The following is a 27,099-nucleotide window of genomic DNA, read 5'->3' on the forward strand; positions in this document are numbered from 1 at the left end:
ACTTAAGTGACATCTAACATATAAAGTTGAAATATGTGCTTTACTACACTGAACCTTACCCTCCCCCCCCCCCAAACTGGGTACATTACAGTGTATTTAAATGTATGGAGTTATGGTAAAAATGTTACTTAAAATACCATTTTTTATTTGGTTATGCCAGGAAATAACATACTTTCATTTCATTTCTTAAACTTCATTATTTTAACTAGTGGACTGAAATAATTGCTTCTATCCCTTCGGTCCAATAAAACAATTTAGCTCTTTAATAGGTCTTGCTAGATTTGAAGACCAGTGCCTTTTTGGGACATATATATTTGCATTAGTGGTATGCTACCTGCTGAGTCATCAGCACAGAAACCAGAGGTTAATTTCCTTCCTACTAAGTGAAGCAGATAATCGGCCAAGGGAGGATCACTCCTATGCTGTAAATAAGTCTTGATAAGCTCAGGGATAGCACAATGCATCACACAGTCCTATTCATGCCATCTGTGCACAAATTAAGCCAAAGTAAGGATATTAATTTGTTACATTTCAAAAGCTGTACTGACAAACCCATATGGGCACTTTAAATGGCAATGGATAACTGAAACACTTCACTAATATTCCACTGAGTCATGGGTTATGGTTTTTGTAAACTTATTTTCCAGCGACCAACATGTGGAGAGTATTTTTGATCAGATGTATAACTAATGACTATCAAAGCAGATGTTTCTCAAAGCATTACACAAAGGAATTTTTAAAAAATCTAAGTCAGAAGTTATATTGACTTCATGACATAAATTTATATCATTTTACTGAACATAAATTATACAGATTACTTGGGATTGCTATGAGCACTCCAATAAATTGTGTTTATGAAATACTCTTATCTGCCTCAAATTAACGTATGTCACAAGTTAGAACTAGGAAACTGCAAGGATTGTCTCCTGATATAGAGGGAAAATAATGTCAGACTATAGAAATGGCAAAGATCCAATTCATTTTCCTGGAAAGAAGAAATCAATGATGGATTATAGGAAACAGTCATGGCCACAGGAAGATTAGTTTCTGTTTGTCTTGGATTAAAAACAAATGTGTATCTGTGCACATGTATATATGTGATACTAATTGTGTATGACACATTGGTGTAAATTTTGTTTACTCAAGTTCTTATAAAAGGGTGACATTATACATTATTATATGAAAAGTCTTTTATAACATATACAATTAATGTGATAACTGATGAGACATGCTTTTATTCCTTACTTAGAATATCTTCTATTTCCCTAACTTTCTTTTTTTTTGGTAACCTTACTGGAAATATGTAGTCAAGATACATAATAGTTCATTCTGTTTGCCTTTATTCTAAACACAAAAGAGTGCATCTATTAATAATAAGATTTTCATGTAAAGGATCTCTTGCAAAATATAGTTAATGTATAATGAAAGCAAGTGATAATTCACCTATAGACTATAGGTAATTCACCTATAGTTCTGATGACTAATCTGGCATGTCAAACAAGTCCTTTTCAGTATATCATATTGGGTAGTTTATAAAAAGTATAAATTATATTATTTTCATCTAATACCTTTACAATCTATTTTCTTGCTTTCTTAATAATGACATATTGCTCTGGAGACCGTATTATCTCCATTCTACAGATGAGTCAACTGAGGCTCAGAAAGTTTTCCTGATTTTCCATGATAACATCTTTCTGGCTTTGAGTCTCATGTCTTTTTCTTTACTTACTCTTATAAATCAAACAATGAATGTTCTGGCATATATGAACCTTAATAAATCTCAAAACATGGGTCAGTGTTTGTATAAACCATGTTAAGACACCACGAATAGAGACCTGTGATTCCAGCCTAAGATCTGTCCCTATTTTAAAATTGTGCTTTGTAATAAAGACAAATAGTATTATCGTTAGTTTTAAAATATTTCAGAATAAAAGAGACATTTAATTTTTAATTATTCTAACACTCACCACTATCACCTATTGTTGAATGGTGGAAGGACTGTATCTACCTTGAGTCAAAATCAGCAACATGTGAGATATAGCTGGAGTTGCAGGGAGATTTAACTCTGTATCGTTAACCTGAAAATACCAGGAAAAATCCAGAAAAATGTACTCCTTTACTACTCTTATACTGTTGTTATCAGCTTTTCTGTTGACATTGTAAGGGAATATAGAGCTTTAGGAGCTTTACAGTGCTAGTACCAGAATTAGCTGATATTGTGTCAGAGTTTAGGTTAAACCTCAATTAGTCAGGCTCAACATGAGAAATATGGTGAGAAAGAGGATGAGGAAATTAAGTGGATCTTTAGAACTCAGTCAAATTCAAAGCTAGTAGACAGAGTTCAGATTTGTGGTAGAAATTAAGTTAAACCCAAGAGCCAGCCAGGTACTGGGTAAGTCAGATGTTTTAACTGTATAGGTTTGGAATGAACATTCCGTCTGGTCATTGTGTAAGCTAACAATAGTGTAAGAACTAGGATAAAATAAAATTTCAGTAATTCCATTTCCTAGAAATTGAGAGGATAGAGATCATGAGCTTTTTAAGGAAACAATTTTCTAGCACCAACAATTCCATCACTACCTGCACTACCTAAATAAATATTCTGGAAACACTGGTTTGATTCACAGGCCTTTTTTTCAGACCTTCCATTTATTCCCAATAGGAATGACTACTAAAATTTAAATTCTGTGCTTGGTTTACCAACATTTTTTTGTGCATTACCCTGTGTTGTATAGCATGTCAACCACAACACAGTAGCCAGCCAATGAAGAAATATCTTAACGACAGGAATATGATTATCAGTGAAATTCACAGAACTTGTCACTTGGTGGATTAAGTAACCCAAAGCAATTTACACCTTTTCCTTCCTTATATGTTCTTGTTTTTAACTATCTGCAGGGCTTTAGGGCCAGCCAAGAAAGATTTATTCCTGTAATTTATTTCAAACTGTTCATATATCTTTCTTAAGCCATAACAAGAGCCACTGAAGTTGGTTTTATGAACAAAGCCATATTCTTGTCATGCTATATTTTATTGTTAATATATAACACTTTAATGAAGATACATCTCAGGTTTTTGTTTTTTTTTTTTGCAAGACTCCAAGATTTACTAGTTTTGTATTCTATTTATGTAGGGCTGTGCTTTGTCTGATTGCTTTTTGATATCATGGCATCAAGGGGCTATTCAAATGGAGAAGTTGGCCTATGATCTGGAAGCAACAGGCAGAAGACACATCACATTTTAATCAGCCCTTTAGTTTTTATTAAATATTTATTCTAAGGCTCACCTAAGATAGCAATATTAAACTATTATTTTTTAAATAAAAACAAAATATATTTTTGGAAATGTTATTCCAAAGATGATTACCAGAAACATATATAGGCAGAGTACTTTAATTGCACATGGAAAGTATGTATGGATTTTGAAAATAATAAAAATAAATTTATAGACATACTAATGAAGCATATGATGTAATTATTTATGGTTTTACTTTTTATTTTATATTTTTAATATTTTAAATTTTTCTATACTGTACATACATCATTATATTTATAAACAGAAACCTATTATGTAAATAACACTTCCACTTAAAAAAACAGAATTTTACTATCAAAAAATGTTTTAATTGTTCCATTACTCTGAATAGATTTTACAAATCAACCTCACAATATCCCATTTTGTGTTTATAAGTGTGGTGGGCCATAAAGATAGAGAAAGCACCTATATGACTTCATCATAGTATTTTTGACAGTTGCTGTACTGTTCTAGTAAACATGAAATTATCATATGATTTTTCCCCCTCATTAGAATATACATTTCTTGAATCCACAGAATCTATAATATGGCACTTTTAATATATTTCCTAAAAGATCTTAACACTCCTGATCTATTGTCTGAAGCACACATTCTTTAGCTGGGTAGCCTTGAGTAAATTACTTAATACCTCTTGGCATGTTTGATTTACTCAAAAGAAAAATTAGGATAATCAAGAAAGTGACCTAACATACTAATACAGTTCAGTGAAATAGTATGAATGAGACATTATGCATAAAGCAGAATGTCTGGTACATATTAAAGGACTCAAATAATTATAGCCATAAAGATTACTTATTAGTATATAATTTTATGTTTTTCTATTCTTTTGAACTAACATATAACATTGAATAAGTTTAAAGTGTACAATGCATTGATTTGATACATTTATGTATTGCAATATGATTACCACTGTAGTGTTAACTAAAACTTCTGTCACGTCACATGATTAACATTTCTTTTTTGTGGTGAGAACATTAATATCCTGTTTCCCTGAAAATAAGACATAGCCAGACAATCAGCTTTCATGCATCTTTTGGAGATGGAAAAATTAATATAAGACCCAGTATATTTATTATATTATATTAATTACATTATGTTATCTATTCTATGCTATGCTATGCTATGCTATGCTATGCTATGCTATGCTATGCTATGCTATGCTATGCTATGCTATTCCTGGTCTTATAGTAAAATAACACTGGGCCTTATATTAATTTTTGCTCCAAAAGACATATTAGAGTTGATTGTCTGGCTAGGTCTTATTTTCTAGGAAACACAGTATTAAGTCTCTTACCAACTTTAAGTTATGTAATTCAGTATTGTTGACTATAATCACTATTCTCTGCATCTGGTCTCCAGAACTTACTCATCCTCTAGTTACAAGTTTGTGCCTTTAACCAATATACCCCCATATGCCTCATTCCCCAGGCCCTGGTAACCACCATTCTACTCTCTGTTTCTACAAGCTGGGTTTTTAGATTCCACACATAAGTAATATCATATAGTATTTATCTTTGTCTGGCCTATCTCACTTAGTGCAATACCCTCCAGATTCATCCACGCTGTCATAATGGCAGGATTTCTTTATTTTTTATGGATGAATAATATTCCATTATATACTTGTAAATATATACACACACATATATGTGTGTGTCTATACATACACATGCACACACACACACACACACACACACACACACACACACAGTGCCAAAAAATGTATACATATTTTAAGAAAGGAAAACTTATTAAAATTGTAATACTCAATATATACCAATAACAAAAGACGTATACAAGTCACATTTAACTTCTGCAATTGCAAGAGGTGCTCAAAGTGGTTACCATCAGCGTCCACATACTTCTGATTATGGCGAACTACTGCTTGAGCCATGTTGACCAGTGACTACTTGTATACAGTTTTTTGGCATCTCCAGTATTTGTGCGTGTATATACACATACACAGACACAGACACACACACACACACACACATGCACACACATCTATATGAGGTCTGACAAGTATGTTCGCGAACTTGCCCTTGTGCACTTACATTGGCAGCCCTGTACAAACAACTCAGTAAGGTTTCATAACCTTGGTATATAAGTGTCAGAGTTGTGTTCATATCGACATGTGGTGGTATCTTGCCAAGTGGAGTTCATTATTGTTGTGGTGTGTTTTTGTGTGCCATAGTGAGAATGTCTGAGCTTAAATTAGAGCAACAAACAAACATGAAATTTCTTGTTAATCTTGGCAGAAGTGTAAGTGAAATCAGGGACTTGTTAGTCCAAGTTTTTAGGGATAATACAATGAAGAAAATGTCAGTGTACAAATGGATTAAACGTTTGTCTGAGGGGAGAGACTGTGTCACAGACAAAGAGAGGTCAGGGAGGCCAGTAATGAGCAGAACTGACAAAAACATTGCAAAAATTCGAACTGTGTGCCAAAATCTTTGGCTGACTATGAGAAGCAGAGCAGACCAAGTAAACATCGATGTAGAAACAGGAAAATCTTAACTGAAAATTTTGGCATGAAAAAGGTGTGTGCAAGAATGGTCCCAAAGAAGCTCACCAATGAACAAAAGCAAAAGAGAGTTGAAGTTTTCCAATACCTTTTGGAGAGGCAAGATGATGTTTTGGGCCATGTTATCACTGGTGATGAAACATGGGTGTACCAATACGACCCTGAAACAAAGCATCAAAGTACATAATGGAAATTAGCCAATTCTCCACGACCAAAAAAGTTCTGTCAATCCAAATCAAGAGTCAAAGCAATGTTGCTAACCTTTTTTGATATTAGAAGGATTATTCATTATGAATTTGTACCAACTGGACAGTTAACCAAGTTTACTATTTGGAAGTGCTGAAGAGGCTGCGTGGAAAAGTTAGATGACCTGAACTTTTTGCCAACAATTCATGGCTTTTGCATCAGGACAATGCATCAGCTCACATGGCACTGTCTGTGAGGGAATTTTTAGCCAGTAAACAAGTAACTGTATTGGAACACCCTCCCTACGCACCTGATCTGGCCCCTAACGACTTTTTTCTTTATCCAAAGATAAAGGAAATATTGAAAGGAAGACATTTTGATGACATTCAGGACATCAAGGGTAATATGATGACAGCTCTGATGGCCATTCCAGAGAAAGAGTTCTAAAATTGCTTTGAAAGGTGGACTATTCACTGGCGTCGGTGCATAGCTTCCCAAGGGGAGTACTTTAAAGGTGACCATAGTGATATTCAGCAATGAGGTATGTAGCACTCTTTTTAGGATGAGTTCGTAAAATTAATTATCAGACCCTGTATATACATATGGAAACAATCTAAGTGTCAATCAATGGATTAATGGATAAGGAAGATGTGATTTTATATCACTTAGATTGTTTCCATAACATAACCATTGTGAATATGGTGTAATGAACATGGGAGTGCAGGTATTTTTGATATCCTGTTTTTATTTCCTTTGGATACATTCCCACAGGTATAACTGCTGGATCATATGGTAGTTCCAGCTTTAATTTTTAGAGCTGATCACAGCAAAGTATAGCCCTCAGATCAAAATCGGCCTGCCATGTGTTTTAATAGAGTTTTGTTGGAAAAGTCACAACTGCTCATTTACTACTGTCAGTGTCTGCTTTCATACTGTAATGGCAGAGTTGAGAAGTCATAACAAAGACCATTTGTCCCTCAAAGCCTAAAATATTTACTCCCGTGCCTTTTACAGAAAAGCTTTTGCTGACCCCCAGTCTTAGACTATAGAGTCAAACCCCTAGCTTGGCATACATGACCCATCATAACCTAGCTACAATTTTATGTTGTGTGCACCCCATAAAACCATTGCTGCTGTTTTAAGGGAAATGTGTTTCCCAATATCCTCATGCTCTCGAGGTCATAAATAATTTTCTTGCTCCGATTACACATGTTTCTCTCCTATCTTCTCACCTTTCATATGCTTAGAGCACAGTTTTATTTGTCTTTCATATCTTTATTCAATACAGTTTATTTTGATTTCCCTCCCTCACATGGGTTGTGACAAATGCAGGTCTTCCATGCACCCTTGGCTCACTGTGAACTTATTCATTCAACATGTCTCATGAGGGTCTACTGTGTCATGGCTACTGTGCTCAGTAGTGGAAATGGAAATATTATTAATAACATGCATTCCGTGTTCTCAAAAGATTACTTGAGCTAACGTCAAGAATGTTTCTTATTATTTATGATAGTGTCTCATGTTATATATCTCAAAGGGTTGTTTTGTTATGAATATTAAATTAATGCATGGAAAATGCTTAGAACTATATCTGATAAAAGGCAAACACTCAGTAACATAGCAAGTACTTCTTATGTTATAGACACTATTCCAAATAGTAAACTCATAGTAAATCACCATGCGGAGGATGCCATCATTGTATCCATTTCACAGATACGTAAATTAAGACATAAAAAGTGTAAGCAAATTTCTCAACATTACACTGCTAGTAAACAACAGAGCTGTGTTCTGAACTCAAGCGTCTTTCCAGATTCCATATGATAAATCCTTATACTAGACTACCTTTTCAAAATAGTCAAATATTATTATTTAGTATATATAGTGGTTCCTAGCACATAGAAGGCATTAATATATGTTTAATAAATGAGTTATTAATGGAATAAATAAATATAGCTAAGGAAATACAAGTTGTATACAATATAAGTTTTTAAAAGGTGTTTCTATAATTGAAGAATTTTCCATGTGGCTAGAATCCAAGATGCATTAAATGACTTGCAAAAATGAAAATGAAAAAATAAACTTAGAATGAATACTTGAATGTTGAGCCAGTGGTTCCTCAACTTGGATTATCACCAGAAACATCAGGAGTGATTTTTAGAAATGCAGTGTCCTATATTCAGGTCATCTGAGAGTGAGACCCATGGATATAGTAATATATGAAAAATAAATGCAAGCAAGCACACAAGAACAACAAAACATTTAGAAGTTTGAGTCAGAATAATGGGGCAAATCTATGTGTAATGTCTTCATGGCTGTCATGACCAAACATTCAATAAATATTAATAGGAAAAATAATCAGTATATCTATCTCCATAACAAAGATATACATCCACAAAACAACATAACTCAGTGGGAGAGAGATGGAAAAGACATAAATAGAACTAAATAGAAAGCTTTAGACTCAGATTATGGAAATCCTAGATGAAAAGCAGCCCACGAACACAGTAACTCTTACAGAGTAAAAGGTGAAATAGCAAACCAGGCTCACGGTGTGAAACTGTGAATGAGGCACCCCCAAACAAAGACTGGAAAAAGTAAGGCTTGATTTTATATATCAACATACACACACACACACACACACACACACACACACACACGTTTCACCTCCATCCCGAAAACCTTATGGATATTTACTTAACTACATGTAGGACAGTTTGATTAAGTGGTCATATTGATTACTAAAAAAGGTTCAAGAAATTTCAAACGATCAATAACATACAGCCACCCTCTTGGACCGACCATCATTAGGGAACAATAATAAAGATAGCCACATATACTCATATGTTTACAATCCTAAAAATCATAGTCTCGGGAGTGATGTCACAGAATGGTGGAATAATTTTCTATTGTCTTCTCCTCAAAGAACACTGATTTTGACAAAGACTCACAGAGGACAGTGCCTCTGTGGAAGTCCAGGAGTCCAGCAGAGAGCTTCCAGGAGTACATCACTAGAAAAAATGAGAGAGAGAAAGAGAGAGAGAGAGGGAGGGAGGGAGGGAGGGAGGGAGGGAGGGAGGGAAGATGCAAGGAAGAAAGAAAGGAAGCGAGGACGAAAGAAGAAAGAATCTGAGATCGGATTAATTGAAGAGTGAAAGAGGAACTGTTATCTCAACTTGCAGTACCCCTTCACCAAGGCAGCATCAGGGCCAAGAGAGAACCTCCCGTGGGGTGATTTCCTGGGAGGATGGTGAGAGTGTGGGAGTGTGTGCCTGGCTTCCCAGCTGTGTGGACACTACCCAAGAAGCCCACTCCTTTCTTACTCCATCTAGAATACTGCGACGTGCTGTGTGACTGAGGGGTAAGGAGGGCAGGGAGGACACCACCCAAGGCTCTTGGGCTGCAGATCCCACTCATTGTTTCATGGACTCATGAGCTGCCAAGACTGAATCTTGAAGAACTAGAAAATCTGAACATATTAATAATGGCAAAGGAGACTGAATCTATAATCAAAAACTTCCAAATAAAGTAAATCCCAGGACCCGATAGCTTCAACCAAGTATTTAAAGAGGAATTAATACCAATCCTTCTCAAAATCTTCTAAATATTTGAAAAGGAACACTTTCAAATTGGTTTTAGAAGGCCAGCATTACTCTGATAACAAAGATGGACAAAGACACTACAAAAAAAGAAAACCACAAGCCAATATCCCTGATGAACATAAATGCAAAAATCCTAAAAAAAAAAAAAAAAGAAGAAATTACTAGCAAACGGAATTAAACAGCACATTAAAAGGATCATATACCATAATCAAGTTGTATTTATCCCTGAGATGCAAGGATGATTCTACATACACAAATCAACAAATGTGCTACACCACATTAACAAAATAAAAAATAAAAATTATTTGATCATTTTAATAGATGCAGAAAAAGCATTTAACAAAATTCAATATCTTTTCATCATAAACATGATCAATAAAGTAGATATAGAAGAAAAGGAACTCAATGTATTAAAGGCCATATATGACAATCCTACAACTAACATCATGTTTAATGGTCAAAAGCTGAAAGTTTTTCCTGTAAGATCAGAAACAGTACAGGATGCCCGCTTTATTGCTTCTTTTCAACATAGCACTGAAAATCTTTGCCAGAGAAATTAGGCAAGGAAAAAGAAAAGGTATCCAAATTGACTGGAAACGAAGCAAAACTGTCTGTTTGCAGATGACATAATCTATATATAGAAAACCACAGAGGCTCCCCAACAATTTTTTAGAACTAATGAACAAATTCAGTTAAATTTTGGGATACCAAATTGATATACAAAAGTCAGTTGCATTTTTATACAGTAAAAACAAATTATTGGAAATAGAAATTAAGAAAACAATCCTATTTACAATAGCACCAATAACAATAAAATACTGAGGAGTAAAACTGCAAGATGCTGATGAAAAAGTTGAAAAAGACACAGACATGTGGAGATGCTGGTCAAAGAGTACACAACTTCAATTACAAGATGAATAAATTCTGGGGATCTAATATACAACATGATGGCTACAATAAATAATAGTGTTGTGTACTTTAAAATTACTGAGAGTGGAGACTTTAAGCATTCTCACCAGAAAACAAGCTAACAAAAAAACTATGTGAGGTGACAATCTGTTAATTAACCTGATATACTCTGTGAAATCGATATGATAATCATTTCACAGAGTATATGTATGTCAAATCATCACACTGTTTACTTTGAATAGATACTATTTATATTTTAAAATAGATACTTTAAATAGATACTATTAAATAGATCTATATTAAATAGATATTATTGTCAATTATATCTCAATAGAGCTGCAAAATTCACTAGAGGGTAAAGTAAAAAGTACCTATTCTATCTGAATAGCATTAAAAGCACAACATGTGAAAACTTGTGGGATGCAGCTCAAGCCATACTTAGGGGACATTCTGTTGACCTAACTGCAATTAACAGAACCAAACAAGAAGGCTAAATAATGAACTAACCATTCACATCAAGAAATTAAAACAAATAAATGCAAAGAAATTTAAAAATTTGAAAGATAACAGAGGTGTCATAAATTCATGCAAAAGAAAACAAAAAAGGAGAGATAATGACTAGATTTAATAAGAAAGATAAAACAGAGATAAAGTACAAATAAACAGTATTAGGAATAAAAATTGGAACAGTTATAGCTACAGTAATATTTTTAAATGGTTTATAAAATTTTAAAAATGAGTTTACAGATTGATATATTTCTGGGTAAATTCAGATAGTAGACAATTATGGAGATCCTGCTTAGAAATACTAAAATGGACTTAGAAAGATTAGAATAGAATATAGGTTTATTACTTATAAGATAAAACAAAATGGGGAAAGGCAATAACAGTATGATTTTTAAGTCATAAAATAATTAAAGACTTTATTTTAATTTGAAAACTCAGATTAAATGAAAAATATTTAGAAATATATAAATTATCCAAAATTACCTAATATTGATTTGATTAGTCCAAAAAATATTAAATACACTGAGTAAGTGTACAGAAATCTCTCTCCATATGATCTCAAGTAAAGAAAACCAACCCAGTCCCTCAGTCTAACCAATTATACAGAAATCTTTTATTAAATTTATAAGAAACTCATTGTTTCTATCATACAGAATAAATACGTGCAGCTACAAAGTATATGGAGATATAATTACCTCAACACCAAAACTGGATCACCAGGGTATAAGAAATGAAAATGTTAGCGTGAACAGATGCCCAAAACTGTATTTAAAATAGCACATTTAATTCAGCAGCACATTAAAGAAAATTTACTATGTGTATATTGAGTCTAGTCTGAGAATTCTAAGATAAGTTAGATACCAAATCATCTATTGTGTTTTTCACCACTAAAAGATGAAACTGAAACCCCACAATCATCCTAACATATGCAGATTAATTTTACAAAATTCATTATTCAATTATGATAAAAAATCACCAAACTAGGAAAGTATGGAAAATTACCCTATAAAATTTCTGTTATTAGATTTAATAGGATATTGATAGAAACATTGTCAAATTAGTGACTGTTTTGGATAGAATTTTATGTCCCACAAATTAACAGTAACTCAGAATGTTACTATATTTGAAAATAGGACCTATAAAGAGGTGATTTAGTTAAAATAAGGCCATTAGTGTGAGGTGTAATCCAACGTGACTGGCGTCCTTATATCTTATATGAAGAGAAAATTTGGACACACAGTGTGACAGGTGGGGCAGGCACACACAGAGGAAAAGACCATATGAGAACACAGGAAGAAGGCAGCCATCTGCAAGCCAAAGCGAGGCCTCAGAAGAAGAAAAAAGAAAAATGCTGACAACTTGATCATGGTCTTCTAACCTCCAAATCACGAGAAACAGATTTCTGTTGTTAAAGGCACCCAGTCTGTAGTACTTTGTTACAACAGCTCTAACAAACTAACACAGCAGCAAAACAAGAAACATGCCCCATCCCTGCTTCATTTCAACATTATACAAGATGCTGTAAGTGATGCAAAGGTTTTATGTTTTAGAAAGGAAAAAAGCCATTTCTTTTTACATAGACAAATGACTGCTTCATAAAACTCTGATCTATTAATATTGCTGGCTAAAATACTGATATATGAATAGCATTTCTACACACCAGCCACAACTTCTTAGAAAAGTTAATAATAAAATAGATATTAATATAATAAAAACATAATACAGAGGAATAGAGCTAACCAATTTTTTTTTATCTTTAAGGAGAAATTTTCAAAATATTATTGAAGACCATACAAGAGAAAACACAAATAAATGCAAGAAAATACAATTTATTAAAGGATGAGAAAATAATATGTTAAAGATTTCAGTTCTCTCTGGATTAAAACATATATTTAACACAATCCCAATGCAAGTCCAAACAAAAATTTTCATGGACGTTGACAGATACTAAATTTTATATAGGATTAAGAGTACAAGAAGAATGAAAGAAATTCTGAGGGCTAGGGACAAATGGATACAGTTTCTGAAAACATATACTCGTAGAATTATTTTCAAGTTGCAGTAATCTAAACACAGCACTCGTACCAATATAGGAAAATAGAAAGCCCAGAAACAGGCCTTAACATATATGTGGAATTGCTACGTAAGTTACATTTTTTAAAAATCATAAAAGAAAAAGTTAATAGTGTTGGTTCAATTGGCTTAACATATATAAAAAGTAAAATCTAATTCAACTGTGGGAAAAGACTACTTCACACAGTCAGGGCCCAGGATAGGCCACTCCAAGATAACCCACAGGGCATATTGATTATTTTGCATTAAAGTTACTTCAGAAACTGCCAGTGCAGAAATAACACTCTTACCTTTCTGTCTGCCTAAAAGCTGGAGATAAATCTCCCATATGAAAGGTTCCCTCCTTGTACCTGGAGACACCCCTTATCTCTAGACCCCTTATCGCTAAAGAATCCAGACCAAAAAGTCTATAGAAACAAACCTTGTTGCCTGTTATTAATTTACTACTCAAGCCCAACCTTTGTTTAGATTCCTCATTAACGAATACCCAAACCTTGCTTATATTCCCTTCTAATGAGGACTTTTTGTTCTTTTCATCCTGTCCATTTCTTCAGAAATTTATTGTTTCTTGTCTAAAAAATATAAAACGCTGGCTGGTTTATCATTTCTCTGAGCATCATTTATGATTCTCCCATGCACACAATTAAATTGTTTTTCTTTTCTGTTAATTTGGGTTTGTGCTAATTTTATTATTAGTCCAGCCATAAGAACTTAAGAAGGATAGAGGAAGGAAACTCTCCCCTCCTCAACAGTTTTGATGAGCCAACTAGAATGATTCACTGGCGGGAAACTGCTTTTCCTGAGCCGACCACAGGTAAGAGATACTGGGACAGCTGACAAAAGCAAACAGGTGAGCATTCTTATCTTGTCAGCCTCCCAAATCTCAGTCTGCAGTGTCAAGTATAAAAAGAAACCTGTGAAAATGTTATACTCTCTAAATTTAGATAAGCAGGAGAAAACATCTATGAAGTTAGCTTTTTGGGTCTAGCTACTCTGATGTAAAATTTGGTAAAAGTACTCTTGGGTTGTTTGTTTTATTTTGTTTCTTACCAAGAGATATTTTTCCTCCCAGAAAAATTTCACTAGAAATCAAAGGTTTTTAAAGGTTAAAAATTCTAATATACTCATATGTAAGTGAAGTTACCAAAAAATAAAATGGGGAGAGCTGTATATAAGAAAAGTAAGATATGCTTTGGCTAAAAAATAGATATGAAGGATGAAGATGCATTTTTTGTTTGTTTCTGTGAGAAGATGCATTTTGTCAATGAAAATGAGACTAATTTTATCTAATCTAGAACTTCTGGTTATGAAGGACAAACTAAATGTATATATACAAAAGACTAAAAATTGAATTATAAGGTTTTAAAAATTAAGTTTTAATATCAATGATGTACTTGTGTAAAACGAAAACTTAATTTTTTTCATCTGCTAAAGTGACAAAATTTTCTTAGCATTTGGTCTGCTGTTGATAATGGATTATAAAAGGCTTTTCTTTACCTTTTAAAGTAATCTTTCTAGAAAACAAAGATTTTATGTCTTACCAACTTCACATTGTCTTCATTAGATCTTAGTATTAAAAAGAGCTAAATGTTACTAACAGCTATTTAGCTTTCTGATTTGCCTACAAAATCTTTAATTGTCACCATGGTTAAATGGATAACTAAGTGTTGTTTCACAGTGAACTATGATCCTATTTAACCTAGTGTTTTAAAACCTTTTGCTGTTTTTGACAAACTTCCCAAAACCAAATTATAAATGAAGTATTATTGACCTGAAATAACTTTGGGGGTCTTCCACAGGGCCCCTGGGAAACCTCAAAAATTTTGCTCTCTCTCCTTATAAAAGAGAAATATTAAACATATTAGGCTTATTTGACATGTTAAATTACATGGGGGAAATTTGTCAAATAAAAAAATAATACTAAGCCTTCTCTATGTTATGTCTATCTAGATATATAAATATTCTAAAATTATATTAAATCCTAAAATTCTGATATATCCTAATATAATGTTATCAGTCATAATTCTAGTCACTACCTTAAAATGTGTTACAGAAGTAACCAAATTTCCTTGTCAATTGCATAATAAATAATCAGATCTCTAACCATGCCACTTTAAGTCTTTTGTCATTTACAGTTATTTTACTCTGATGCTTTTACAAAAATGCTCCATCTCCAATGACTCATAAAAATAACTCTAAATACAGGTGTGTAATAACTTGAAGGTGGTAAAATTGAACTAGGTAAGAATTAACAAAACTAAGGAAAAACTGAATTCAGAGAATTGCTATTATTTCCCTGTCTCTAAATATGCTTTTGGAGTCTGTCATGCTGTTGGCACAATTTAAAACTCCCTTGGATTCTTAACTTTTGCAGGTACTCTTACTGCTTGTGGGCATATAATTGTTGCCCTCCTACAAGCTATTCACCTCCCTTCTAAAATTGCTGTTATTTACTGTTCAGCCAATACTAAGGAGACTGATACTATATCCTTAGGAAACAACAGTGCTACCAAAGCTGCTAAATATGCAGCTTCAAACAGACCCCCTTATCATTTCTCTACCCAATTTTTAAACCTGACTTTATTGCTGACCGATATTATTAACTACCAGGCAAATGCGCCAAAATCTGCAAGGGACAAATGGATACAAAAGGGTGCCAAGTAATTATCAGATAGATTACACATCGGGGCAAATGGCCTTCTTATAGCACCTTTTCTTTTGACTTTCTGGCTTGCACATATACCCTACCCAATGGGTAGATGTGCAGATGGGGGAAGTTAAGAAACCAGAAGACAACTGGTTTTTCCCCGGCATCCACAAAATGTCGGAGCATTTATTTTTCCCAGTGCACTACTTGTAAATCTCACCAAACTTCTGGAAGAAATAAATAGACCCCCAGAAGCCCTCCTAGGCCCACACTGCCCCTTGAAGCACTCCAAATGCATTTCATAAACTTGCTCCCAGCTTTAGGCAATTAATGAACACCTTTTTCCTTATTAATCATTTATTAGAAGGCCGACTGGAGAGTTCTTGTCTCTTTCTATCCTACTTTCCTTCTCTGTTTCCACTATGGCCTCTTTTTCAACCTGAGTCTTGTTCTCAATAAATAACCCTCTGTTTTTCAACAGGTCAGGCACAGACCAAATATCCCCCGAGTTATGTTTATGTCAATTTACCAAACCTTGGCCACATTCATCAGTCTGATTATTCGGTATGTCAGTATCGCAGTAATGCAAAAGTACCTAATCTAAGTCTTCATTCCTGCCAACGTGAGCATCTTGTGGACAAGGTGCAAAAGATAAGTGAACAACAGGACATGGTATCCACAGCAAGACAAACGTAACTCTGTCTCCTCTCCTAGTGTAGTGACTCATCTGGGCCTGTGGAAAACACTACAGAGGCTCAAGAACTGTCCTTACCCAAATAAAGACAATAAGTAAAAATTTCTGCCTTTGCATTACAAACAGATACGACACAAGACTTTACCAGGACAGTATTACAATCAAACTCTATGGTTTGAGCCCACAGTTGGCATCTTCAGACCTCTTAAGGATATTAAAAATGATTCTAGCACTACCTTTTTGGCACAAACATCTGCCAAGTCACCAAATGTTTCAGATGGATTAAAGCCACCTTTATACAACTTGGGGTATTGCAGCTGCTCCCCTGATTAAGCTGCCCAATAGCATAGACTGTATATGGATGGACCAAACATTTGGACTTACATGGCCAGTTAACAGAACCATGCTTTATAGTTGACAATACCAGCCAGACTACTGGCCTTCTGTAGCAGCTATTTTGCAATCTGCTCTGCTTTTATCGACTGAGTGAACATATGGAAATTGTAGGTATATAGATACTAACGCAAATCATGAAATGCTTCAGATCCTTGGAATTACAGATTCCACTGTAACCTTGTCACTAAATCACACTGGTCTTTTATATGACCAAAAAAAAAAAAAAGAAAAAGAAAAAGTATATAAAGGGTTTCCACCTAAATGGACAGAATGACATGGATTTGGATACCTGTCTCCTTTTATTACCAAACACTCCAACCTAAATGCCAGTCAATTATAAATTTGGGCTCCTTTTTTCATAAAATTATGCCACAGAAGCACATCAGTCAAGAAATTATAGAAAATCCTCCTCTGTATTAAAATTCCAAGTTCTTTTCAACATTGAGGGTCTTAGTTTCTAGCACCGGAGTTATGAATTGAAAAAAGTGATCATAAATCTCTCCATGGTAACAGGACAAGAGTTCAACACCACTGTGCAAACACTGGTAATACTCCAGTCAGAAATTAACAGTTTAGCCTCTGTTGTCATCCAAAATCTGTATGCCTTACACACTGATTGACCAGCAAGGAGGAGCATATGCAATCATCAATGAAAAATATTACTTCTATGTAAACCAAACGGGACAAGTAGAATCTAACTGAAATCTTTTAACAGAAAGGATTAGTATTTTCCATCAAATAAATGAAGCAAAGGCACTTTATTGGACTGACCTATTCTCAGGTTTAATGGGGCACAGGGAAATGTGCTCTGATGTGTTTTCCTCTGTTCGTTCATCATCGTTCTAATCTATGGTGTTTTTTTTCTCTCTTTGCAGATCTCTTACCACTCAGTTCTACCTCGTTTTCTCTCTCCACAGCCTGCAGCCCAGCTTTTAATAGGTGAAACTTCCAGGGAAGTTTCAGAAGAGGGAACTGTCAGAACCAGAGCAGTCCACCCCAAAATAGTCTACAATGGCATATTGATTATTTTGAATTAAAGTTACGTAACTGCCAGTGCAAAAAGAATACTGACTTTTCTGTCCTCCTCAAAGCAAGAGAGAAATCTCCCATTTGACAGGTATTCTCCCTGTAGCTGGAGAGACCTCTTATCACTAAAGAACTCAAGAGTTGAAAAGTCTGCATGAACAAACCTCATTGCCTCTTATTAAGTTACTATCCAAGCCCAAACTTTATTTAGATTCCTCACTAATGAGCACTAATTGCTTTTACCCTGTCAATGTCTTCTCAAATTTATTTACTTTTTAACTTTTCTAACAAGTATAAAATATGTCTGGTTTATTTTCTTAGCACCATTTATGATTCTCCCATATGCACATATTAAATTATTTTTTCCTGGTAATCTGTTTTTGTGTCTAATCAAAAGAACTTAAGAAAAACAGAGGATAGGAATTCTCCCCCTCCCAACAACATCGTATCCCAAGAGCTTTATATCAGTCTTTGATATAAAGACCAGAATAGAAACCCAGAATAGAAACAATCAAAAAAGACAGATTAGTGAAAATAAAAACTACTTTTTAAACCAAACTATTTAAGAAACTAGTGTTTGAGTCAAAAGCTAAATAATTTTTCCATTACATATTGTCTCAAATAGTGGGACTTTATAGTATTACAATTATCTGTTTCAGATGCATACACTTGTCGAAAATTAGATTCTCCCATGGCATTTTCTAAATCAGGGTTAAATGGAAACATTAAATGCTTAATTCATTTTTGTATAGCGTTAAAGGCTTTCAATTATTATCTGTTTGAGAGAAATAGATCTAATTTTTGGAAATCTTTTTCCTTCTTTCTATTTTCGTATTATTTCATTTCACTGAGGTTTCACAGGTCTCCTTGCTAATCCAATCATAGTATGGTCTTTAAAATGAATAGGCAGTGGGGATTCTGTTTTGTTATTAACATTTGAACTTTTTTTCTGAATTCATCTCTGTCTTCCAGACTATCAAAGTTGGTGAAATAAATGAATTCATCTCTTATAGAATCCAATAGTATAAATCACTCTTCCTATGGAGTGATTGTCACTATTTGAAAAATGGGTTTAACAAACTATTCTGCTGTTAAGCCTACAGAAGAAACAGTTGATGGGTTGTAAGGGAACTTATGAGTTTATTTTTATTTATTTAAGTAAGCTATGAAGGAGGAAGTGTTAAATTAATTCAGTTTTAGATAGCACACTGTTAGCCGATTATCTGCTATGATTTTTTTTTTTACCCATAGACAACATATAGATATTGTATTTCTGTTCTGAACATAATGTGGCTATGTTCCAGATACTGGCATTTTAAGAGAACAGACGCATCTGAAAACCCAAAGGAGGTAAAGAGTCCTCAAGAGAGCAACAGAGTGTTCTTTGGGGATTAGGCAATACTCTGTTAGTTCCTGTAGCAACAAGTATTTCTACATGCTCAAGGCTCATCTCTTGGGAACGGTGTCAAGTTCAGTCAGTTGCAACAAACACAACATTAGGAAAAAAGAATGAAAAGGAGGGAGGCAGAACTCACCTATAAACATAATAGGAAAGAGTTAAAATTAACAACTAAAGAACTGAAAAACTGTCAGTCTCTTGGAAATTGAACAACTGAATAACATTGAAAATAATTCAAATCAAAACTTGTGGGATGTAAATTTATAGATGTAAGTAATTTAGAAATGATGAAGTTTAGAAATTAATGAGAAATATTGAAGTAACCAATATAAGAAGTTTAAAGATAAACCAAAAGATAAACTCAAATGCGAAGATGGGAGGAAATAAGAAAAATATAATGAAATGATGTTCAAGAAAATTAATGTTGGTTATTTGCAAAAGTTTGTTTAGTAAAACAGAACATCATGAGATCTTGCATGAAAATGGAGATATTAAAGTATAATGTTTTAAAAAGCTAAAACCATTACTCTAATGCAAATATAAAATGAATACATGTAAAAGATTTTGCGCAATTCATTAATTAACAAGGGGATTATTAGGATGTTCAAACTTCCAAGTGTCTTTGAGGAGCTGTATACGTATAGACAATTTAACATAGGAATTTTAGGGTAAGATTGCTGGTTATTTCCCCCTAGGGACATAAACTGTAAACTTTGGAGTTATCTTTCCTACCAGACAGAAATTCTTTGTATCTCTAAGTTAGACTCTGCCTCTACATTCAATATACAATCCATAAACAGAGCAAGTCTAACAATTGAAATAACATTAATTTCTTTTACATATTTTTAAATTTCATAAAATTTTTAAACAAAGGAAGAAATTAACACTGAAGAATTAAAATAAGGATATAACTATAGGTAGAGCCTATAACATAATTCATTACAATATGAAAAATTAAGTAAATATATTAGAAAATGTTATCAAAACTGTATCAAGTTGATTAGATAACTTTCAGCCAGCTAAACATAAAATATTCGTTTGCCTCTAAATTATAGACTGATAACCTAGAGAAACTTTTGCATATGTGCACGAGAAAGTATATATAACTACATTCAGTGCAACATTGTTTTAAAGCAAAGAATTAGAAAGAAATCAAATGGCTTTCAATGGAAGAATAAATTGTGGTATTGCCACAAATGAATGATAGCTACATAGACAAAATGGATTAAGTTTCAAAAACAGAATGCTTAGTTTTAGGAAAGCTGCAGAGTAGTCTGAGCATCATGGTAGCATTCACATAAATCGTCAGCTCTGCATGACAATATACACATATTAATAGATTCTTGCCTATTTAGTAAATATATGAAAATATACATGAGAATGATAAGCCAAGTACCTTTAGAGAGAAAGAATAGGAAATGGATCACAAAAAACAGTGGACCTCAACCATATCTATGTTGCTTTAAATTTTAAAAAGAAAAAAAATTGTTAAACATATAGAATCTTGTAAGCTTTAATGGAGTCAGATTCTGAGAACATGAATGTCTCATACTATTTTTCTATTCCCATCCCTCTAAAAATAATTCACAATTAGGAAATTAAATCAATAGGAATATAGGATTTCTAGATGAGAGAAACTGAGAAAAGATAGAGACTACAGTACAAAAATCTAAATTGTAAGTATATTTTATGGTGATATGTTTAAAAAGGTTGAATGCAACACAAGCTATTCTGAAATTATGATGTAATATCATAAAGAAGTCAGAAAATGGGTTTTCTGGGTTCAAACATAGGTAGAGAAACCTAAGAAAAAAAATTTAAATTAGTGTACTTTGGTTTTCTTGTCTGTAAAATAGATAATTAAATGGGTCTTGCCTCGTGCAGTTTTTGTATGGTTTATATGTGATTAGAAGTAGATAGTCATTTGTCAAAATTTTAATGTGGCTAAATATATATTACTGGAATCTTATGATTGTTAGTTTGCTTAAATCACTTGGCTGATTACCTGTGAATTATCTTTACTGTGAGATTCCTTTTGATTTACACCTATACCATACCTGCATATTTTTAACTATACCTACACCTATACCTATATCTGTATCTGCTTTGCCTTCATTTTTCTTTGAGATAGATTTAATAACTACCATTTGGTTGACCTAAACTATCTGGTTAGCTTAAATATTTTAGACACTTTTCACTGAATTTAAATTTTAGGTTTTGCTAACTTGTAATATTTAAATTAAATCTCTTTATAAAGTTATGTATCTCTTTAATTTACATAACTTTAAATTGAATTAAATCTATTTATATACCCACTTCATGACACTGACACTAACCAAATCTTAACTTCTTTAGCTTATGGCTGTTAAATTATATGTACACAGTACACTGATTTTATATCACCATGCACTCAGTAGATTGTGGAAACATGATTCAGAATGGTTCTGAAGTATCTCCAGAACTAACTCAGAAAACAATCCATGGAATGCAGAGCAAAATCACTATATACATATATTTAAACTAGAAAAAGAGATTAAAACAATCTTTTTAAGAGACAGTTTTAGTTTAAAATGAGGGAAAATAGATAGCACGTGCATGATTTCATACAGTTTTTAAAGAGAAGACATTTCTTTATCAAGAAATAAGACTAATGGAGTTTTCAAAACTTTTTCATTATGATTTTCAAATAAACTCAATCCACTGCCAGTTTTACTGTACTCATTTTCAAAAACGTCTGACTTCTCAACTAGAAATAATCAAATTCCCTAAGTTGCTGTTTTCAATTTTGAGATGTGAGTACTTACTATGTATTGTTAATAACAAAAATAACAACAGCAAGCGATTTTGATTAAAACAGATAATGGAAATTCCTTGCTCACCTAAATGTTGGATTCCTAATTACTGGAATTAATATCCCTTTGTGACAAATGATATAATTCCATTTTCATCTCAATTAAGGCGCTCTATTGACTCTTATTACATCACACAGGGTTTTGTATCTTCTTGACTATTTATTTTCTGCCTCACTAACCATTATTTGTATTCCTCTCCTTTAAATGTTATATAGGTGCTCATAACTATTTCTTCACTAAACAAATTTTAAATAAAAATATGAAAAGCTGAACAAATCATCATATTCCCAAGGAAGACACACAGATGGCATACACAGACACACTCAACACCACTAGCTCAACACTGAGATATCACTTCCTCTCATCTTTTCCAGCTCCTTGCCTTATCTTTTAATGTCATTAATAGTATATCAATTTGCCCAAAATGTAGCAAACACTTTCTGAACATTTGTTATGGTCCATATTCTGCTATGCACAGAGCATAAGAATAAAAATAAAAAAATGTGATCATCGCCTTGTGCAAGTCATGTTTTAATATGGGAAATATATACAAACTAATGAGTACATATTCTAATAACTTAAATGATGTGAAGCATATTCATAAATATGTACTCTAATAGGTTGCTATAGTCCTTGTTCTTCCTGGGTGATCCAACTTTATGAAAAAAACAACAACATGCTATTTGCATGACAATGTTAAAGAGAATGTGGTCAAAAAAGATAAGGATGCTTACATATGTAGTACTTTGTGTTTCTAGTTCCTTCATAAAACCATTCCTTTCTTCAGGCCACACAAATATTTTGTTTATGTGCCAACAAATAGTCTAATGCATCACAAATAAAAGCCACGCATAAATATTTGTTGAATGAACCTGTAGCAGTAGCTAAGTACACATGAAAAAAGAGTCACTAGAAAGATACATCCCCAAAGTATAACAAAATTCGGTTATGCCTCAGTTAATTACTATAATCCCTTAACTATCTAATTAGAAAATTATCATCATATGCCTCCACCATTTAAAGGAGAATAAGAAGACTGAAAGACCGGTAGAAACAAATTCTAAATATTTTGTTTTGCTTTTGCACTTCTACATCTTTTTCTCCCTTCAATTATTTTGCCGTTTTACTTCTTCTGCTCCTTTCAAATGCCACTTTCAAATTAGTTTAACTGTGATTTAGATGATTATTCATTCAATGTAATTGAATATGACTTGAATACACTGCCCCCCACTTTTCCAATTTCCCCACACTTGATGAGGGATTGCTAAGGACACTGCACATGTGATCTCATTTCCTCAATTTTTGTAATTGCCTTTCAGGGAGATATTAAAGGTGTGAAAATTTAATCTTAAAAGATAAATATGTAGAAAGTATAGAGCAGCTTGAAATGAGATTCTAAAGAGATTCTAGATCCTCGTTATCTATCCTCATAATAAAACCTCTTTATTGATCAAACATCCTTTACTGAATGCCTGATCTGTAGCAAGCATGTGCAATGTACTAAGAATAAGAAAACTTAATTTTTGAAGTTCTGTGCACATACACTGATACATATTTGATACATTTATTACCATGATGTTTAAAAAATTACCTTTCCTTTATTTCACTTAATTTTACATTGTAAGCATTTTTATATTGATTCTGATTCCTTCCTGTAAAGCAAGAATAGCGTATGTCATTCTGAGCCTCTCTCTGACATGCTTCCTAATGCATCTCTCATCATTTATGTGTAAATTATATAAAAACAACTGGGCATTCTCAGTTCAGTGCCATTTTTTTTTTTCTTGCTCTTGGAAGTGATTTATTCATGGACAATAGTTCTCCTGTTTTTCCAGGATTTTATGTTGTTCAAGGCCTAACACTTTTGGAAAGTGTTTTGTTTATGTGCCAACAAATAGCCTAATGTATCACAAATAAAAGCCACCCATAAATATTTGTTGAATGAACCCAATCTGGTGCCATCTCAAAGGCGCTGGCTAATTCTACTTAATTTGAGGTCTCAAAAAGCAAATGTTTCTCACATTAAGCACCATCCTTTATTAATAAGAAGGATACATTTTCTCTTGAAATAAGCTGTCATTTGGGGATAAGGTACATATATGTTACCATTTTTTTGTAAACATAAATTAATTCTTAGTTGTTGAAAAGTTGTTTAAGTTCACAAACTTAATTTTCTGACCTCGTATGTAGAACTTCTCTAATTCGGTTGGTTACTTATTACCTTTATGGTGTCTTTTGATGGATAGAAGTACATATTTTTACACAGCAGTAATCTTTTTTTCCCTCTTCTTTATGGTTAGTGAATTTTCAGTCCTGTTAAAGAAATTTTACTATTCCAATAGTAATTAAAATTTCCATTAAAATATACATTGTTTTACCTTTTACATATAAATCTGAAATCTACCTGAAGTTAAGTTTTGTTTATAATGTGAGGCAGGCGACAAGATAAAATTTTTGTATATGGATATCCAAGTGAACCAGCACAGTTTACTGAATACTTTCCTCCCTATTGCACTAGTGTCAACTTTGTCACAAATCTGGTGAGTGTATATGTTACACTATTGCTGCACTCCTTATTTTGTTTCCATTGATCAGTTTATCTATCATCATGACAATGACTTAATGAATGAATTGATATCATTTTCTAATAGGTCTTTTGTAACCTAGTAGTATAAACCCAATAACTTTGTTTTTCTTCATTAAAATGTTCTTTGTTATTCTTTAATTTCCATTGACTTTTACTAAACACTAGTCAAAAAAAATCAGTTTCTAAGATTTTAAATGAGACTGCATTGAACCTATAGATCAATTTTGGGAAAACGGATTATTTCAATTTTGGATTTTTCATTAACAATCGTGTTATATCTTTTTTACTTTTGGAGTTAGAGGTCTTGTAATTTCTCTCAGCAATATTTTATAGTTTTCTGTGTAGAGGTATTAAATATATTTCATTAGATTTATATTTCTTTTCTGACCTATGTTAAATAACATGATTTTAAAACTTAATTTTCTAAATGTTGGTATTTAACAATAAAATTAACTTTTTTTACATTGAACATGTATTCAACTTGCTAAAATAACAGATTAATTTTAATAGTCTGTAGATTATTTTGTATTTTCTAAAATCATCATATCTGAATTATTATAGTTTTATTTCATCCATTTCGATATTCATATTTTATTTATTTTTTTGATTTTATTGTGCTGGCTGGAACTCCAGTACAATGTTAAATAGAGGTGGTGATAGAAGGCAGACATTTCTTATTCCTGAGTTCAAGGAAAAAGTGTTTTACCATTATTCCTTTAGATAGGATGCTTGTTTAAAATTTTTTTGCAAATGGTCTTCACCAGATAAAAAATTTCCTGTTATCTGAGTTTGCATAGAATTTTTATCCATGAATTTGTAATGGTTTATTGCAAGTGATTATTCGACATTTATCAAGATGATATTTTTTCTTCTTTTTTTTAAGTTTATTGGGGTAACAATTGTTAGTAAAATTACATAGATTTCAGGTGTATAATTCTGTATTATATCATCTATAAATCCTATTGCGTGTTCACCACCCAGAGTCAGTTCAGATATTTTTTTCTTAATATAGCTTATGTGTGATTACATTAATTTATTTTCTAATGCTAAACTAGTCTTTTTATCTGGAATAAATACATTTGCTTATGATGTATTGTCTTTTTTACAAATATCATCATATTTATTTGATAATGTTTCCTTAAGAATACTTTCATTCAACTTTTTGAAAAAGTTGACCTTAATTTTCCTTTTTAAAAATACCCTGCTTCAAATTTTAGAATCAAGGTTATACTGGACTAATAATCTCAAAAATGTTTCCTCTTTTTCTATTCTCTGGAAGAATTTGTGAAAATTGTTGTTATATCTTTTGTGTATGTTTAAAAGAATTAATTAGTAATGCCATTTGGGCCTCAATTTATATTTGTAGTAAAATATTTTTAAAAGGATGCAATATTCCCATAAATGTTTCATATAAACTTTTGAATTTGCTTTTTAAACTTTCTCTAAATATGAGGTGTGATGGAAATATACAGTGAATGTGTAAATAAAAAAAAATTATCACAGAAGACACATTGACATTAATGCCCCTCAAACAACTCCTCCTCACTTCAAACACACTTATCCTATTGTTCTTGCCACTTTCTGAAGCAGTTCTAGAAGTCCTCTTTCATGAGTGTCTTTCCTTCATCCTCCATCATGACTACGCTCCGTGTCACACATCACTTCTAGTATATGGCAATTTCTGTCAAATAAAAACATTACAGTGTGTCCTCATCCACCTTGTTCACTGGATCTGGCACTGTTCGACTTCTGGCTCTTCCCCAAAGTCAAAATGACCATGAAAGGTAAACATTTTGAATTGATTCAGGACATCGAGGCAGCCAGCACAGCGCAACTAAAGACACTCGAAAGAGGACTTCAAGAACTGCTTTAGAAAGTGACAAGAACAATGGGATAAGTGTGTTTGAAGCGAGGGGAAGTATTTTGCGGGGGGTTAATGACAATGTGTCTTTTACTGTAATACATTTTAATTTAAACATTCACTGTATTTTTTTTATCACACCTAGCGTATGTTCAATATCCTATTGATGTATGTAGGATTTAGTATTTATGACATCCTGATATTCATTTTTGGAACAATTTTAAATAGTATTCTATTTTTAATTTTGGTTTCTAGTAGTTTATTGCCAGTATATATAAATATGATTAATTTTTGTGTGATAATCTGCATCTTGCAACCTTGCTGAACTCATTTATTAGTTATAGGATTTATTTTTGTCGATTCCTGCGCTTGTCTGGGCAGGCGACCATGGCATTTGCAAATAGTTTTGTTTATATATATATATATATATATATGTAATCTTTTATTTCCTTTTCTTGCCTTAATACACTGGCTAGAACATCTAAATTATGTTGAAGAAATCGTGAAAGTTAATATCCTTGCCTTGT

The sequence above is a fragment of the Rhinolophus sinicus genome, linkage group LG02 (assembly GCF_036562045.2).
Source record: "Rhinolophus sinicus isolate RSC01 linkage group LG02, ASM3656204v1, whole genome shotgun sequence".
Lineage (NCBI taxonomy): Eukaryota > Metazoa > Chordata > Mammalia > Chiroptera > Rhinolophidae > Rhinolophus > Rhinolophus sinicus.